The sequence below is a fragment of the Apteryx rowi genome, unplaced genomic scaffold, assembly GCF_003343035.1.
Source record: "Apteryx rowi isolate R43461 unplaced genomic scaffold, aptRow1 scaffold_308, whole genome shotgun sequence".
In the NCBI taxonomy this organism is placed as follows: Eukaryota; Metazoa; Chordata; class Aves; order Apterygiformes; family Apterygidae; genus Apteryx; species Apteryx rowi.
In genome coordinates, this window is record NW_020449508.1 from 486,183 (window position 1) to 506,468 (window position 20,286).

Genomic DNA, 20,286 nt, shown 5'->3' on the forward strand with positions numbered 1-20,286 from the left:
GTGAAGAAAAAAACTAGAGCAAAACCACAATATTTTATCCATACTGAATTCTTTGCTGTCTACTGTGTTCTCTCTCTGTCACCTGAAATATTGTTCCTCCCTGGGAAAAAATATTCAACACAATTTTTAAGCAGCTTGGTTTTATTGGGAAAGGTGATGATGAGTGAGTGGTAATATGAGTCAGACTGAATGCTTTCATGTGTCATGTCTCATCCAGAACTCTGGTTTCCCTTTTCYTCTGAGAATGCATTTACAAAGAATGCACTTTTCTCATCTTCATTTGTGCACACTACAAATAACACCTCATTATTTGATACAGTTGGCAACTGTCTGTGCCCAGGACTGAAAAACAGACTTTTGTGGGGAAAGAGGTGTTTTTGACAGAATTACACAATACCTGCTCAGTGAATGACTAAAGATGAGTGCTAGCAGCCTCCCTGCATTCAGTTTACTCGCAACTCCTTGAAGTAGTTCTCTTGGTTAATTACTGCTAGAATGCATCATGATCCCATCAGGCTCTGCAAGATATCCAGGTTTTGCCTCTCTATCAAAACACTAAAATTATATGTATCCCATCCAACTTTAGACATTAATGGAACCCCTAGCTAGGTCAACACCCACCTCAGACTTCCTCTATAGTGAAAGGGAGACTGACATCTCCAAAAGTAAATCAGAATTTAGGAAGGCTGAACCATTTTCTGGATGTACCTGTTTCCCTCCATTTTCTATGGCAGGAATCTTGGGGGACTAAGCTGCTAGCTTAAGCACTTCAGTTATGTGCCTAAAGTTAGAGAGGAGGAACGAGGGGCATCAAATCTACCCAAATTACAGCCTGACAAACTGTGAAAAGAGAAGATGGCATATGCCAGATGCCATCTCCTATGCTGGCAAGAGGATAAGGAGCAGCAAAGAGTGGATATTAGAGAACATTAAGAAGAGGAAAGTCAGTATGATACTTAAGGTACAGGCTAAGGACGTACGCCATCTCTGATTCTTTATCCCATTGTCTTGTTTTGAAACCTTCAGTTGTCTCTTTCTTGGGCTCTCACTTGTAAAGGAGGACTAAAGCACTTCCCTGAGAGTAAGTGCATTACAGATCACAATATAGAATACATAGAAATGCTATGGCAAGAGATTTGAAGGGGAAGTTACATACATTTCCTTAAAATGGATGGATAATATAGAACCATAGCTCTGTAAAACCAGCTTATTGCATCATTTTAGGAGTACATGAATCTTCTAAAAGCAATAAAGGGCAAATTGTCCCTTCAAGAGCACCCAGCTGGAGAGTATTCCTTCACATCACTCCTCAAAGTGAGTACTAGCAATACAACACCATAATCAAAACTGAAAACAAAGACAGGAGCTGTCCCACGCTGTATATGAGCCAGTGTAAACTGCATGTCATGGACCTCATATAGTTAAAAAAAAGGGAGGGAAGAATGGGAAAGGGAGGGAGACATTCCATCTTCATATTCATTTTGCTTCATAAATATRCATTCCCCCTATGACCCTCTTGCGTCCTGGCACAGAACTGTGCTGTTTTTCATTTTACCATTAAAGAATGTCACGTCATAAACAACCAGTTCCAACAGACAGGCATAAAATCTCACACTCAGTTGAGCCCATAACTTCCCTTGAATAATCAAATGCTCCATGCAATCATTTTAAAACTGATAATTATGCACTACTTGATCAGCCTGTGTGCTCACACTAGACACCTGATTAGCAAATGCTACAGCTTGCTTATTTTTTTCTTCCCTGGATCATCTATCTATCTTCTGCTTATACCCTATTACCACAGTGTCTAAGTAATTTCCACGTATTTAAAAACAGAAATAGCAATTTCTTAGTTTCTTGTTTTCTTTCTTTTCCCAGCTTGACTAATTTATAGATTGGGCAATTTCTTGCTCATATTGCCTTGTGTTTGAAGAGTTTCCTTATGGTGGGTGCCTGTGGAAACTGAAAGCTAAGGCAAAAAAAACCCTCAACTTCTGCACTTGGTCCTGAAAAGGCACCTTTCTTTTCTAAGGGGAAAGTGGGGTCTGCAGTGCTTCTGTTACATCTCTTCTGTTACATCATCTCTCTGCAGGGGAACTTCATTAACTAAAGTCTTGCTGGCCTGGTGTGCCATATCTGCCATAAGGGTTCCTGCTTAAGGAGACACAGTGATCTTTTGGGAAGAGAAATGCACTCCAGTCATCTTGGACATCTTCACACCATAGATACTGTAGCTTATTCTATATTTAATACAGCAGATAATAATTTCATTAGCAGAATAGACATGGGCATGGAGGATCCCCGTCATCTTGCTCTCCCAATAACAGTCTGCATCCCTAAAGGATCCAAAAAGTTCACATTAGTTTGGCTATCTGAAGGTAAATGCATTTAAYATGGGGAATATTTTGTTGGAGGTGCAATCCCCAAGCACCTCTTCCCAGTATCAATTTGGCATAACTTTAGTCAGCTGCTCTTTCTGCAGGYGCAGGAAAAGTGGTTGATCACTCAGCACTATTCTCTGACTCACCAAAGTGCTATTGCTGAACTCATCTTCTGGTTCTTGCTATGTACAGGCACAAGGGAGAAGGAAAGAGCCAGGCTGCACTACTCCTGTGACAATGTCAGTCTAAAACCAAACCATAACATCCACTTAGCGCCTCTTTAGAAGAGCTAAATGGATTTTGTAAATTCCTTTGGTAAATTAGTGCTAGTGCTATTCACATAAATCTTGCCATTAAAATGATTTACCTCAACTGTAGCATTATTAATGTTCAGTAAATTAGGTCCATAAAATGACATTTGCCTTGCCATTAACTGAAGATAATCCACAAAGCTCATTTCTAAACCCCTTTATATTCTTTATAATGCCCTTCATAAACATTATTGTAACTCTCTTAGATGCATGTAGTCATCAGTATATTGATAGCTCTGACACAGCATACGCTTCAGATCAATTACTGAATCGGGAGACTAATTTAGACAATCTTTACTTGTGGTCAGAAAAAGATTCATTATTTATGAGTGCAAACAAAACTGTATCATTGTTCTTCAATTCAAAACACATGTTCCTTGGAACATCAGCCATATTCAGCCTTGCTTTAGTTAAAGTAGATCATGGCCCTGGAAAATGCTGGTAATTTCAGAAACTGGCTGAACAAACATCTTTCAGGAATGAAAATAGAGCCCTTGAAGCGACCAAGAGAACAAACAAAATTATTGAAAAATACTTTACATGTTGGCCAAAAGATAGATCTCATGAAGTGTTATAAGTTTACTAATGTCTTTTTCATGTTTATAAATACAAAGCATTTCCATTAAAGCTGTGTGATGGTGGAAGGTCCACCCATAACAGTTTTATTTGAGGGAAAAAGGTCTTAGAAGGTAAATTAATTGGTCTGATTTCTCAATTGCTTGATTTTGTAAATACAAAATTTTAAAACGTAACACTAACAGCACCATTCTATGAACTGCTAAGCATGCTCTGCTCCACTAACAACATGAGGATGACTGTCATTGAATCATGTCTCCCATGATGGATTTGTTAAGCAATTCAGTTGTAGATGACCTCACTGCATTGAGATAAAAAAGCCTGTGCCTGCCTAAGAAGAGGACTAGCTCGTGGAGAAATGTCCAATCAAAAACAGGACTCCAAACCATAAAATAGTAGTCGTAATTACAAGAATAAAGAATTCCAACTTCCTTAGGTCAACAATGCGGCTTATTAGCAACATGACTGATTCACTGTGTGTCAGTTCTGTGACCCCAAAAGAGAAGCATGTAATCTGCACAGTGAGTTCTGCTTGTGGCCACTGTTACTTGAAGCTACCCCAGGAAAGAATCAGAACCATGAGGATCATGCTAAAGTGGTCTAAGAAGTCACTGCCCTTCAGCTGCCAGTAACTGGCCCCCATCTAAAGTCCAGCAGTTATCGAAGTTTGCACTCCATATCTGCTTTAGCATCAAATACAACTATTCAGCCTGAAGCACCCAGACAAGTGTTTCATCTGTTGAAGTGTGACTCCGAGAACATATTTGATTGTGCTCCTAGCAACCAACCTATAGACCTCTGACAAAGCTCCTGTCAGAAGGCCACCTTCTAACCCAGTACTTCATCCAACTATGCACTGCCAGGTGCRTGCAGCTAATCATGCTAACAGAACACATATTTGCCTTTTATTAGTCACTTTTGAAAAGGAGGATCCAGTCATTGGAAAGTATCATGTTAACAGCTTCATTGTCTAACTAACTATTTCTATCCTGGAAGGACATAATGGTGCTGATCATATTTAAATTCATTACATCTTCAAGATGGAGTGAATTATTTCCAAAAAGGAGGTCAGTCCTTGCTTCTGCAGTCAGACTATTCAAACAGTGCAAGCAGGAAGCAGCTGAAAAGTATTTCTGTAGTGAAATCCAGGAGCTGGCAGGAAATCTGCAAAAGGTAGGTTGCCACACAAGCCAAAGTGCATGTATGAAGAACAGAGATGTTCCCCCTTCTATGTCAGAAGCACCAGAAGTCTTAAGAAATATGACATACAGAAGAGGCTACAAAATATCCAGAGATTTTCAGATGTTCTGGGAGATGAGAGATGAAAGAAGTTCCAGCCAGTTCATCCAGTTCATCCAACTGAGTTCAAGGTGCCAGAAACCGACTGCTGCCATCCCTGGATTCTCACTTTCAAGCAGAAGGGTTTTATGTTGCTACCATACCCTTGCTGAACTTGTCCTCTCTATCAGTTAGGCCAGGATTTAAGCTTACGGCCCCTCATGAAATGCATCCACTGTCCACCAGCTCACACATAGAAATTATAAACCAACAAGTCATGCATAGTATTTTTAGAACATGAAAGTAATAGAACATGAAAGTCGTGATTGCCACAACAGAAGTCCAGCTTCTGCTCTAATTAATAATGTATGCTGCCCAGACACTTCTTACTGTCTATATGTGACAGCATGCTTCATGTGATGTGCAAGCTAGTTTGATTCAATTCTTAATGAGTACAAGATGCTATTGTGGCTTTCGTTACCTGTTATTCATTAGTTATTAGTAACACTGAAATTTATTGTGCAAGACCAGCTAATTGAAGGTACAAATACRAAAAAAACAGGATATTGCTTTATGCACAAACTATAGCAAAGGATTTTATTTTAAAAACATGAAATTTTAAAAACTCTTCTGCGGTAGAAGAACTTAGAGGACAAAAGGAATTAGTAGATGTTTCCATATATCCAAATCTTCTTGAAATAGACTATAAAGTTTCCTTGAAAAACATGCAGTACTTGAACATTGCAAAAAAAATTACAAATAGCCAAACAACCTAAACTTTACACCTTAAAAGGTTAAACTTTGTTTCACCTATAGATTTTTATTGTAAAAATAAGAGAAAAAGACAGATTTTTTTCTTGGTATAAATCTCACACAACTCTCATAAAATTTTTAGATTCATTCAGTCATCTCTAAGAATAGGGCTACCACCAGTAGCCCTAGTACTTGGCTACTCTTTCAAAAGAGGTAGTGAAGGCTGGCTTTACTCTCTGGGCTCTGTGTGGACTTCAGCAGGGAGGAAGCTAATAAAACAGAAGTTTTATTAGCACATTGATGGAATGGCAGCCATGAAGAAGATATTATGAACTAGATAAGGAGTATCAGAGGTTTGATTTTYAAGTAAGTCTTACATATATAGTGCTATTGTATTTTCATTTTTCTAGGCTATTATAAAATTATTATTTTATATACCCCAGTCAAAGAATCTAACAGTACTACTATTATCATCATCACTCACGATGATTATAGGTAAAATGGGCTGTCATTTGTATCTCCTATTGTGCCTTACCCATGTGATACTATTTGCGCACCTCATGATATTTGACTGTTTTAAGTAGGATATGTGAAGCCTTATCCTGCTCTCAGTTACATCATTGCAAGTTCAGTGAAGCCATCTGTGTTGCAACAGTGACTGCAGAGCTTGGTTCAGTTTCTTCTCCAGTCTCTAGAACAAAAGAGTTCAAGCTATTTTTAAAGCCTACATTTTCGCTTGTTCTTGTATTGATAATTTCAAGGCAGATTTAGTACCTCACTTGTGGAGTTCAACTCAGATATCTAAAGATAACCCTGAAGCAAGCTTCCATATCGGTAATATTCTTCATATATTATTTTGCTGATCCCGAGAGGGAATCTATAATAATACAGAAGGAATCAGGAAAAGTGAAACTGCAAAAGAAATATGCCATAGTTGTGGTCTTGAGAAGGAAAAACAGCATTAGAAATGTTTAGCTTTTGGCCATTACAAAACCTATGGCCCTGAGCAGCTTTCTACAGGAAAATTAGATGCATAAAGGAGAATCAGAGAAGTCATTAGAGCTGTTTGTGTTCAGATTTGCATCAGTTTAACTTAATACATTTTGCATTACTTTTCTAATTAAACAGGTGCAAAGGTGTGTGAACGATTTTATTCCCACTAAAAATCTAAGYTTAGTGAATGGCAGCTCAGAAAAGATTTAGGCTAAACCAAAACAAACTGACCTTACACCAAAGCACTATTTGTACAATGCAGTGTCTATAAATCAGGGGCATTATCACAAAGGATACTTCTCACCCTTTTCCTTGTGAAGGTCAGCCTGGAAATATGAAACACTGTCCAGTAAGGAGGGTCCATTACAGAGCCTAAGTTTATCATCCAGGCACTCTGTGTGGATGGAGAGAGACATATAGGGACAATAGTGTTGAGGATAGTCAGGAAAAATAACCTTCTGGAGATCCCTTTGTTCCCGTTAACTACAGAGGAGCCTATATAACTAGCTAACTTGGCATAGATACTTTAACTTTAGACAGTTAAAGCTGAATGAGATGAATCCCATCCAAAATTAAGTTACCTCTTAATGGATGGAAATCGTAATTTTAAAAGTTACGATGCCAGAAGCAACCCAAGGAGGCTGACAATGGACTGCTGGCTACAAAGATCAGTGTGTTTCCATGAAGCACTAAATAAACAATGGAGATGGAAGAAGAGCCTGCATTCCTTAAAAGGACAAGGCATATGAAAAGTAAACTCATGGTTTTAAAAAAGAAAAACAACTAAGAACAGAAAACAAAGCAGACTGTTTCTAAAAGTAAACTTGAATTGCTAAATGTGTTTAATGTAAAGAACCCAGCATGTGGCTGCATCAGAAATATACATTAAGGGGAAAAATCTTGTGTCTGGAATAAATTTCCAAACCATTTTGTTTCCTTTAATAAGAGAGCATAGTGGGGGTGGGAGGGTCTGACACCACAGCTCTGCCTTTTCTCAACWGTGCAAAAAAGATTTAAAGGACTGAAAACATTTTTCAGGATAATCCTAAAATAAAAAAGACCTAGATTTGCCCACCTAATTTAAGGCAATTAGCTGAAACACCTCTTTAGCAGAGTCCTTCACTTCGGCTCCCTCTGAAGGTAACAGAGCAAAGCAGTCACCTCTGGGGAGCAAGTAAGACCTTAGATGGGCTAAATCTGCCTTGGAAGGCCTTTAACTCTGTCCACTGATCATAGAGGGTGCTTTTGGTGAGGACACCCCTAACAGTCACCAAAGGCAGGTGTTTATAAGTAGGGATGAATACCAAACCTAGAACCAAAATATCAGCCTACTCTTGAGAAAATGCATAAAATCATCTCTGGCTCCACATTAGGAGGAGGAAGCCAGTCTGCACATCCATGTACCTATGTCAATGACACTGGCCTAACACTCCCTCCATGTTAGGGAAAAAGTCAGTGTAAATATTGCAATCCTTTAGATTCTTGACAAGCAAAGTTTGTTGCTGGTCTTTGCAGGCCATAGAGCAGCCAAAATAAGCATTTTCCAAACAATTCAAAGGGCAGTYGTCAGCAGGAAGAGAAAAATATCTGATCTGGAGGACTGCTACAAAAGACAGGATGTGTCTTTTACTCAGCTTCCTTACCTGTARTGTGCTATACATTTTATGGAGCACTGCTGGTATCCTATAACTTGCCATAATTTGTGCTGGTTTCCTATGCTCTAAGGATTTTTTTTTTTCTCTGTGGTAAGTTAAACTTTCCCTCTAGAGGGTTTTTCTCCTTGAAATACCAGAGTTGTGCAAAACTGCTTTATTTGTTTGTCATTGAGTAAACAACTTTTTGTGAGAACCAAAAAAAATCTACTCTCTGCCCAATGCATTTCAACAGCTTTGTCAAAGCCATTGACATAAGAGTTTCCAAATAACATAAAAATGAGTGGGATAGTAAAGTGCTATTGGCATCAGGCTATTATACAGTCTGACCAAAAAGGCACTCTTGTTCTACTCAGATCAGATTGGAATCCTACTGCAAATTTTACAAGGTATATTCTTCATCAAAATCTATGCAAAACTAATAAAAATGAAGCCTTGGTACTTGTCTCCCAACATGGATATCACAAGTCTTACTTCTACATATTGATATTCTAACTGATAATTTAGGATGGTGAGGTATTTAGCAGCTAATCTTAATCATCAAATGTAAAATTGGACATGTTGAATTATAATAACATTTGAAAATTTATTCCCATATAATTTCCCTAAAAATATACACTCTTCAGTATACTATAGGATAATAGCATGCAGTATACTTCCAAGACAATCACTTAGTTACCTTGGAAGTATGTTAGCAGATCTGCTGGAAGTTTGAGCTTTTCGTTTTTACTAAAAAAGATGGCATTGTAACTGAGTTTTGAAAAGAGACCATACACAAAGGCATGGCTTCTTGACCCTAAAAGCCTGTCCCTAAATTGACTGCTCTATCTGAAAACAAATTGAGATCCAGACACTACTGTATATCTTCCTTGGCTTTTCCATAAGTAACTACAGTAAACCAGCCTCCAATCACCAAGCCATAGACTGTCTGGAAATTAAGTGATATAGCAGCCATGTGGCATTCTAACCAATATTAGTTTACTAGACTTTGTTCTTTTAACTGAAATGCTATACATACGTGACTGATAGACACAGATGATTGATAAAAATAGATTTTCCAGAATACCTTGCATTGTTTCTTTCCTTACAAAAATACTGTCTTTGAAGTAAACAGCGAAGAGAGCTGCTCTGAATGTTTGGGTGTTTGGTCATCAGGTGCAGAAACTGTCCTTCTTATTGCCCTTACAGTTATGCTTTTAGTGTCTCCACACCCACATTCAGTGAAACAGTTTGTTAATTATTTGTAAGCAGTAGAGACGCTGGTTTGTGCTAGCAAGGATGTGGTCCCAGCAGGGCATGAATCTCTGTCACGTAGTTTTAGCGTGAGGTTCTATGTATTTCTTACTCCCTGGCTTCAGGTCCAGTGTTTCTCCAAATAGTTTTAAGGATGAAGAAATCTGCCTGCGGCCTGTTCCACACCTCACATGTCTTGTATTTTATTTTGGTTTGTAGTTGTACAGTTTTCTATTAAACACGGAAATGTTCACATGTACTTCCTACTGTTAATATTCTGGCTTGCCATTTCTGTTTGCTGTTCAGTAGATTTGAGAATGTTGATACCCATCCCTAACATACTGAGTCTCTTTCAAACACTCTCCCAAACCTTTTCTTTAATTTTTCTGTATCTGCAACCAAAATACTTGAATCCGGGCAGTCCAAGAGAATGTGTGGGTTGACCTACTTGCTCATGTCCTTTCCAGCAGGGGGTTTTCTGTTTCTCTTTTTAAATTCTTATGTTGATATACAGCACAAACAGCAACCTTAGATGTATGTCAAATATTGCAGGTGGGTAATGTGGCAGAATTAATCTCCTGACCTTTGGGTAAAATAACAATGACATYATACTAATGTAAGATCCTATATTAATTTCACAGCCATTGTGAAGACTCATATTACATTATAACCCAAGAATATTTCAGTAGATTTTTACAGCACACTGACTGAACAGGTGAAATAAAGAAGAATGCCTCTAACACCATGAATTGGCAACTGGGGGAAACATGGTATATATTATTCAGATGAACCATATTTTAAATAACAGACAGTCAGCCAAACAAATTACATGAACAATTCTTTAGAGTACAAGTTATTTTGCCCATGAGAAATGTTGAAAAAGCATTAAAGAGCTCAGCTCATGTAACTTTTTTCACCAGTTTTACAGATATAAATGAAAATGTCAAATGCTCCTAATAGGTTAGTTTATGAGACTGTGGTAAGTATTTATAGAGATTGGTCTGGATGCTTTTCCATTAGGTACTGTACTGTACAGTTTTTGGCTCATACTTAAAGGAAGTTATAAACCAAAGTGGGTTCCTCATTCCTCAGTATTTGACATATTCTGATTGCAAAACATTTGGGGTTTTACATGATTTATTGTAAATAATCTCTCCTATAATGTTCACAGCACAATAATTCACAACCCTGAGGCAAGAGAGTTCTGCAAAAATGACATTATATAAAAGATAACTTTTCAGAATTTACCATTTGTGCATCATGTTCAGAATCTATAGCACATGTAAAGTGGTCAAATCTTCATCTTTCAAATATTTTTCTATGATTTTGTGGTATTTTGTTTAAAATACTTACAGCCAGCCTAATAGCTTGACTGATAACTCAGTATGTCAGCACATCACACAGTAGTATAAACTGAAAGTGAGGAGACAGGACAGATACTTGGGTAAGCTGGCCAGCACTGGGTACTGTGTACTGAGAACAGCCTTGTCATGTCTTATCAGCAGATGTGATGAAAAGGCTACAACACATGCAAAAAAATATATGCCACTAAAATTACGTTGTTAAAACAGTGCATTTTCTCATTCAAGAAAAAATAGTTTTCTTTTACTATCCTTTGAATAAAATCTGGAGTTAGCCATTTCCCCTTGTATTAATCTATTTTCACCTGTGTCTCTCACAGTTCCCTTTTAAAGTAAAATTATAATAAATTATTATTATTAATATTTATAATGGTAGAAAGAACCTCTGTACAGCTGAATAATTGGACTTAGAATGAGAAATTTTGGGTCCTGTTCCCAGGTCTACAGTCAAGTCAAGGTATAATGGGGAATATACACACTTAATTAAGAGACTTACTGTTCTTCTTCCAACCCTTTCTACCCAAACCCTTATGTCTGGAATCTCAAAAAGCTTTTAATGAAACTTAGGTTCCTTGGTGCCACTCCTTTATAAATAGTCAGTAACAACTACAGTAAGATGCCTGTTCCATTTAAGGGGAGGAGAGAAGCATCCCCAAGAGGCAATCCACTCTGCACCATGCTGGTAACCTGTTAAGGCTCTTGTAGTCTTAAAATCAAACAAACACCTAGGAGAAAAACAAGGCAGATGCTGGGACAGAGGCTRTGGTCTTGGGGAATGGGTACTGCTAGGGCAGAAAAACAAGGCAAGCTCTTTGAGAGCCTATGATCTCTGTAGCTTGATGATAGAGGCTTTGGCAAGACATATCTCTCTCCCGCTCCCTCTATATTATGTCTTTCTGTCATCACATGGGAGATGTTGCAAAGAAGGATCTCTGGTTTCACCCTGTTCTGCAGGAAAGGGCCATGCTTCGAAGGAGACAGCTGGGGCATCCTGGTTTAAGGCTACAGATGACCTGAATCAGCGCTGCCCCAACAAAGAGGGCAGCAACACTCTTGAGCCAGGAGAAGCCTACCTGAAYTAGCACACTCTTCGTAAGAAAGCCTGAACAGCTCTGTGCCATGAAGGGTGGCCTGCCTGGATCAGTACAGCTCCTGCAAGGAGACCTGTGACTGAGGAGGAGAGCACATCTGCCTTTGGGGAAAGAACTAATTCAGAGTGGTCTGACTGCAGTGATTTATACCCAAGAGACCTAGGAATGGAGCTCACAAGATCTTTACAGGCAAAGACTGATGTCACCAAATAATAGTTGTTCATAACAGACATCCTGAGCACAACTTACCAACATTGGTTAGTGTGGCTTTAAAACGACAATTCAACAGGTTTCTTCCAAATGAAAAGTCTTTTCCAAGCCTTTTTTCTTTGCTAGTTAATGAGACTAGTGTCATCCTAGGATGACACTTTGCCTGTTCAGGTTTTTCCTCAAAAGCAGCCTCCCTTTATGCCCATCTGTGAAAGATGATGATATTTTCCCTGAGGTTTCACCATTATACATAGTTTAATTCAGACCATGGCTCTGCACTGAGGACTAATATGTCTCTTTGGCCTCTAAGACAAGCATCTCCTTTACTTATTATGGAGTGCAATGCTAACAGATCAGTGGAGTAGGGTTCCTCATGTCATTTTGACAGTGTTTAGGAAGTTCTGGGATAGCAGTGAAATTAAATCTCAGTGATGCCTTCTTTAAGGTTGGGAAAGAGCTATCACCCAAAACACAAGAATATGCAAGTTTTAGCATTTCAGATTAGGAGAAATTCTTGCCTACTCCCAGCAAGAACAAAAAAGATATGTGAGCCCTGAAGCTTTAAGTGTCACATCTAAACCCACACTTCACATAAATAAATAGCCTAGTTTACAGAAGTAATGAAATACCAAACATACAATGCTTCCATTTACTACAATCAGGAACCTAATTCTCAAGGGAAAAAAAGAACAATGAAAAACCTTTCAAAGCAGATACTGCTTGTATCCTGTTCTTGGGATTTGGCTGACTTGGTGTTTTCATGACAGATGTTCTGCAGAACCTGAATTGTCGTTCTCTTTAAATGACCCACAAAATTAGAAAAAAAAAAAAAAAAAGACTTCAAAAACTGAGGAAATTGTAAGTGCTATGGTGCTGAATATGCAGACAACTGAAGACAATGCTCTGCAAGTTTGTGAGATCCCAGGTCTCTGTTCCCCACAAGAAATTAAGCCTAACCCCTAGCAATGACACTCAAAAGTGTCAACATGTATTATTTAAATTCTGATCATTCCAGCATATGACATGTGGGAGGTTTGGAGAAGTGCTACAAAAGGGGAAACACTGAGGACAAGTGTTAGGAGGTGGACCAAAATGGGCAGAAGGGAACAAAACGAAGAAGGGAGGGGACAGGAGAGAAACAGAGAATGTACAGTACTCCATGAGCCTAAATGGGAGCACATTTCCCATAGAGTGTTACRAACTGCCAAAATAAGACACCAAAATAAATAACGATTAAAAAAAATAATAATGACTATTCATTTGGTTCCTGAAAAAGCCATTTGCTATCTTTCTTCTTTGCACACAATTTTCCAATGACACCAGTGGGGAATACTCTGGGAACTGAAGCGGTCCAAAGTCCTGAATGTAGATCTCTACCCACAGGCCATAATTAAAAACGGAAGTAGGCCCTCTCCCTGTGATGGCCTGACTTCCCTGAGCTACAGTGAGTGACTAGGCCTAGTTGTACAGACTATTGAAGAGATCACTTACAGAGATCTAGATATTGGTACAAAAGGTTAAAGCAAGGAGCCAAAACCTGAAAAAATAACACCACTAAATATAATGAAGGCTTTGGGTGACATTTTTCAAAGCATGCAGCAGGAGATGAACAGATGGAGCCTGCATGCATTTCCAGTGTTGTTTTTTGAACTTTTAACTCAAAAGGCCTAGGGGTAAAATTAACAGTTAATAAATATGAAGTTTTCAAATATTTATTGCTTTGAAAGAAATTGCTCCTAAACAAAAAAGAACAGTTGACACCAGTCAAAATAATCCCAGAGAAACATCTTTGTCCAATCCTCAGGAAACCTTGCCATTTTTCTTTCCCTTCTCTCCTGCCTTTCCTTGTCATTACTTATTTGTTTGCATATTGATGCTCACTTATTGTCAGCACCTAATTATTCATCTCAAATTACCAAGGCTCTATCATTAGAAAACATGCACCATCCCCTTGCAGATTGGCTGTGGTGACTTGGACCAACCGCATGACAATAAATACCACGTGCAGTATATGATTTTTGTCTAAACTGCCATGACACTTAAGGTGTAATGCAGGCTACATGGCTGTAATGTAAGTGTAGGTTGGAAACCTGAGGGTAGAATGTATGAGCCTTGGTTCTGAACACCACCAAATGGCTATGTGTTAAAGGTATTAGCTTCAGTCTTCATTAGCCACTGCAATGTCAGTTCTGAATCTGTCAAAAATAGATCAACAATGATCTGTGAAGACATCAGAAGGTTAATGAGAGCTTGACCTCGTCAAATGTCAAGGACAAAGAGTTCATTGTCGCAGACTGTCCAGTCAGTATAAACATACAACACACATTTGTTATTATTTAGAGCAGAGTATTAGCGATGGGTAGGCTAAATATGAATATCTTCAGCTTTATTACCAGCCACGCAACATTAATCAGCCTAACAATATTAGTTAGTGGAAGCGAGAGGGTGACTTGAGGTGTACTGCTGCACAGAAGAGCCATGTATGAGTTGCATCTATCCATGCCACGGAGTAGCTGATGGGGACCATGACGCAAAGGAATGACTGCAGCAGCACAGGTTAGCATAGCAAGGCTGCCTTTAACCTGACCTGCACGGGCAGCAGGAGGACATGGAAGGGACTGAGGTGTACAGGAACTTTCTGCTGTCCATCTGCCCTTGCAGCAGGCAAGGTGAGGGAGAACCCACTACTCCCTGTTTGGTCAGGAGAGACCAGTGCAAGGTCTGACAGTTAGAACGTTACCCAGGTCTGGCAGAAAAGCAAAACCGAGGAATGGTAGGTACATTCCATGCCAGATGGAGCTTCAGCTCAAATATTAAAATTACCATAGAAGACATTCATCAAAACACAATTGTTAGCTGCAAAAATTATGGATTTGAATCCAAAATGTTGTAGGCATGTTGACTCTGCCTTAACATTCTGACTCTGATGTCATTAAAAAAAATATTACATTCAGCACCCCTCCCTAATGTTTAATTATCACAAGCGTTGAAGCAAGAGCACATAAAACCACATCCCATTGTACTTAATGGGAAAATAACATATTGTCACTGTACTTACTGCAGTCTACTTCAATTTCATAACATTTTTAAATCAGCAAGGAGGAGGAACATAAAAAGAACTGAATGATGCTGTCACACTTAAATGGATGCTGGCTGTTAGATTTGCAAGAGTGGTATACCTGAATACAGGGCAGATTGCTGCTTTATAAATATGTATAGTAATAATGATGGAGAATATGTGGTGAAAAGCATRCTTATGCTGGTCAGCTTCCTATTCCTTGATTAAAAAAATAATAATGAGCTTTTCACTACAATTTTCATAGTGGCAAAACCACATTCATGCTGTGTCTTTGTGGATCTAAGTAAAACAGGCTTGACCCCTGAAGTCACTTTTTAATAATTAACTCACACTAAGTTCATTAAACACTAATTGAAGCTATGGAAGAAAAAATTGTGAAGTATATGAAGACAGACAGAAACACCAAATGTGATTAAAGATACTGATCCTGGTATATATGTGTAATACAGTACATGCATTATATAGATTTCAAAATCAATTCCACAAACATTTTTAAGTCCATTATCCCATGATAAATCCTACCATGTTTGGTGCTACTGAAAGTTTCATAAACAAAGAGTTGCAAGCTAGATGACATAGGCATCTTAACCAAGAATCTTTGTAAAGGTCTGGAGAAGTAAATTCCAAACTGTACAAGATGCAGCCCCTTAAGCACCTCTCAGTGCTCTGAAAAGAGATGAACAATGGATAAAGTGATTCAGTAATCTTAAGAGTCCAGGTTTTCAAACTGAATATAATTTGTGGATTTATTTAAAAATGATAATTTAAAAATATATATATTCGACAATTTTCCTTGTTCAAAGTCAATATATTGGAGCTTTATTTTATTCATTCAAGAGCCAAAAAATGAGATGTTTACAGTAACAAATAAGAAAGGATGTATTATTATGACTAGATCAAACTATATGAACAGAGATAATACTACAGCTCACTGCTTTCCGACTTTTTACTCCTCAGAACCCAGAATGTTTCCAGCGTGTTCAGACTCTAACAAAGATACATACTTTGTACTTGTTCTTCTTAGTTAATGTGCCAATGGACTTCTTCTCCCACCCACCCCCAAAGGGTGGAAACTACTTTTGGAACTGGTTCTCTGAGTGGCACAATGCTTAGACAAAGTATTTCCTCAGACAGATAGAAAAGGATGGAAAGTCAGAGCCTGGGTCTCAGGAGACTTAATCCTGCCACAGTCTGCTTCATGACTTAGGGCAAATCACTCAACTCCCTTGCCACTGCATTAATATTATCAGTAATAAGTATTTCTACTATGAAAGAATGCAAAGGTCCCAGATCTGAGTTTCATGAGGCCAGGTGTTTCCTATCCAGTAAGATCTCTGCAGCAGAGATGGGTTCAGAGCCTCACTGCTTTGCCTTGGCAGGACTCTAACGAATTCAGTAAAGTTGAAGATCTAGCCACCATTGCATAGGCMATGGCTAAAAGAGTGAGGCTAACACGATGAGGCTCCAGTTTCATTAGGCTCCTCTAAATGTTACTGTAACACAAACAGCATAGAATGAGAGCATGAAAAAAGCCTGCAGTATTCTGCCTTTTTGAAAAATTCACATTGATTTCAGGGGACTGCGGATCACTTGTTTTGAGTCTGCCTCCATGAACTTGTCCATGGTTCTTTCAGTCCTTTTGATTCTAGGGATATTGTAGGGAAGAAAAAGGCAAAGAGAAATTAATGAGACTGGGGAAAAGTTAGGGGGAAGTAATGAATCCAGTGTGTTAAGACAATCACAGAGGTTTTACAGACTATGTGCAAACAGGTCAACCCAGGAGTGTTTAAAGATTCCTGGTCCAGGAGCATATGCTTCTCACATCCCAACCCAATAAGGAAGTAAGACTTGGATTTTTTACCACTCTTCCTCTCACTCTAGTTTCTGGTTGAAAAAAAACATGGGTRTACAAATTGGAAATAAGCACAGCACATTCTGGAGGATCAGCTGAGCAGCCTCCAGGAATTGCCGCTGTTTGCATGGCGACTCAGTCTATTTAAAACCATGTTATCTCATTTCAGAAGGGATTGATGGCAAAGTGGTTGGTTAGGGCACCGTCTTATGGCACGAGGAGACACTGAGTATATGCTTTGCCAAAAACCTAAGTCACTTGGACTATGCCTATACAGATAGCTAGATCATCCTTAAACCCATTCCTACTGAAACAAACTATAGTGTCAACCTCTACAATTTACCCAGCAGCCAAACAGCCCAACTCTGGCAGTTCTGTTGAACACATGAGTAAGAGGTGGGGATGCTGTGCTCAGTCCCCTGCTCACCCCACCACTCCCAGAAACACACTGGGACCTCCTGGAGGCACTACAGGGCTTGCACACAGGAGCATGGCAAGCACTATCCATCCCACTGCTCTTGGCCCACTATAGCTACAGAAAAGCCCTTATAGGAGCCATATAGGGCCCATGTAGTCAAGGAAGGACAGGCTATAAATGCTCAAGGTTCACCCCAAATATCACTAGATTATGCACCATACTACAGCAATGGGGATGTATAGCTACTTTATATAGGATATATATCTCAATCAGGAGAGCAATTTCTTCTCATTGCCATCAAAAAGTTGGATCAGCCATTTCTCCATTAAAGTCAATATATGTCCTAAGAAATGTCAAAAGCGCCATGTGAGCTCCTAGAGAACCAAAGCATGTTCAGATCACAGTATTTATACTTTGGGCTCTACTTTCTTATAGCAGGTAAACAATCAAACTTTTCTTAGTTTAAAAAAATACCTAATTCATTTTTGAGTTTAAATTTGGTCTGCCACATTTGCTCAGCAGAACCACTATAACAGCTAAGCTCCCACTGCTTAAGTAGAAGTGTTTTATCATAGTTCATAATAATAGCACAATAAAAGTAAAAAATTAAAAAGTGAAATACAGTGATTCCTTGGAGGTTATACATGCAAATTGCACTGAATCCCAGCTACAGTTCAACAAGAAAAGCAATATTTTGGCACAACAGTTCTGCTTTTGTAATGAGCCTGTAAGATTCATTCCACTGAAATAGCTACAGGTATATTATACCCCATGAACTATTACAAAATTAAACTTCATAAGCAATATGCCAGTGCTTTGTGTGATGAATTTGCTAAAAGAATCATTCAATTTATCATGTTTTCCTGAAGTGTTATGAGACAAGGTCTTTGAATAAAACTCATTTCATTAGGCTACCTTGTTACATGGGAAGATAAGATCTACACTTGACTAAAGACATCATTCCATCATGCCCATAATCACCCTACCTGGAGAAGTAAACATTCAGAACCCTAGAAAAATGACACTGTACTGCTTCACTAATGGTACTGAAGGAATACATTAAAAAAAGGTCCAGACAGACATGTGAAAAATCCTCTGAAAGCAAATTCACGTGCACAGAAAACTTTTCTATATGTAGTAGGGTTGASTTACTTAGGACAGGCATTCACCTCAGCTGGGAGAAGAGTGAATAGCAGCATGAGAAGACTGTGTTACTGTGGTTAAAAGTCAGATCAAGTGTCACTTACTGCACAGTGTCTATATTGCTTTTCCTGTGCCAGTTTAAAAGGGATACGTCTTGAACATTTCTATCCCCCTAGTCCTCATGTAGATGCAGCTACACTAGTTATAAAGACATATATAATTGCACAGCTTATTTTATTAAATATGCCTGAAGGAGATCTGAGTTCTAGACCAAGTTGTGACACAAATTTGCTCTGTGGTATTGGGTTTAATTTTTCTGAGCTTCAGTTTCTCAGTCTATAAAAAGTAAGTAGAACTGATAATATATACCCAGAAGCAGGTGTTCTGGTGCTGTTTTAGAAGGCCCTGTACTGTGTTTTGATAGGTAGAATGTTCAATGGGAGTTTGTAGAACTTGAAGCCTGGTGCAAATTTTTTTCCAGTCCCCCCTTGTTCAAATGTTACGAGGCTGGGCCCTGAATATCTCCTTGCTTGCTCTGATGTGAGTGAGAAGTAGTTCTAGAGAGGTCAACGCAATATAGTTAAATCAAGGCAGAACGAGAGCTCAGGCTTAACTAACTGTAGGGCCTATTTTGGTTGTAAGAGGTCCTGTGTCAGCCCCACGTCAGATTGCATCATGGACAATATGGAAAACCCCATTTCCCAAATGGAAATCTAGGACAAGGCAGCATCCCAAAGAGCCGAAACCTGAGATGAGGCCTACACATGAGGCCAAATCTTTCCCAGCCAGAATATCTGGTTGCCCTCTTGTGCCATGACTCACACTGATGATCACCCAATAGTTTAGCCATAAAGCTGAAAACTTTCTTTTTTTTTCCGCTGGGTTAATTTTCAGCCAGACAAGTTTCTTGATCTGGCTTACTGAGCAACTGCACATCTGCTCTGGCCAGCCCCAAATGGACAAGACAAGAATACATTGCTGGGGAGAAAAGTGCAAATGGCACTAGCCTACACTTATATAGGCTTAAAACAACCTTTTCTCTTGTAGTCTTAAACAGACTTCTAGGTGAATATTTAAATATGTTAGGAGATGTTTTTTTCCATTGCTATTTCACTGCTAAGTAGCAAGTCTCCACTTTTTTCAAAATGTTTTTAATTATGCAATGTTGCTGAACCCCTTAGTGATAAACACCACAAATGGCTCTCCTAAGGAGGACAGTTTTCTGTTAAGAACATTTCAGGATAGAAAATTAGGAATATTTTCATTTCCTTCAAAACTTATTTGTCTTGCAGTGGAAATAAGAACATTCATTTGTTAATATCAATATTTTTGCCCTTATACATGTTTTTTTCTTTTCACATTCTTCCCCTCTTTTCCTCCTTTGTGTCCTTTTTTCCTGTTTTGTCAGTGGGGAAGGGAGAAGGGGAAAAAAGCAAAGCATCCTCCTTTTTGTGAAAAAATATCTGTGAAGAATAATACTTCTAATGAATATGTTGCCATTTTCCTGCCCCCCAAAAAATGGCATTTTTCAGCTATTCTTATGTCTAGGTGAACAAACAATTAAAAATTTCATTCTATTTGATCAGCTATTCCTAACACCTTAGTTGTGGAATACTCTCATACCCCCTTGGAAGGTGACTACCCAGCTATTAAATGCATTTCACTTAGAGAAGCTACTGATGAAATCTCAGGTGTATTTTCTTGTCCTTAACTTCTACCTGACCCTCACACAAATTCTTGTTTCAGACTGAAGTGTTCCTAGAAACAATGCTTCTCCCTTACAATCGGCATAAGAATATGCTTTAATTCTGTTAAAAATGCATGCATTTAATCCTTATTGGTACACATCCTGGTATTCATTATATGGATTTTGGATTCAATAGCGTATATGTCAACCAATGTGAGAATCTCTCCTGGAAATTTTAAATCAACTCCAATTTCAAAATAGCCAACAA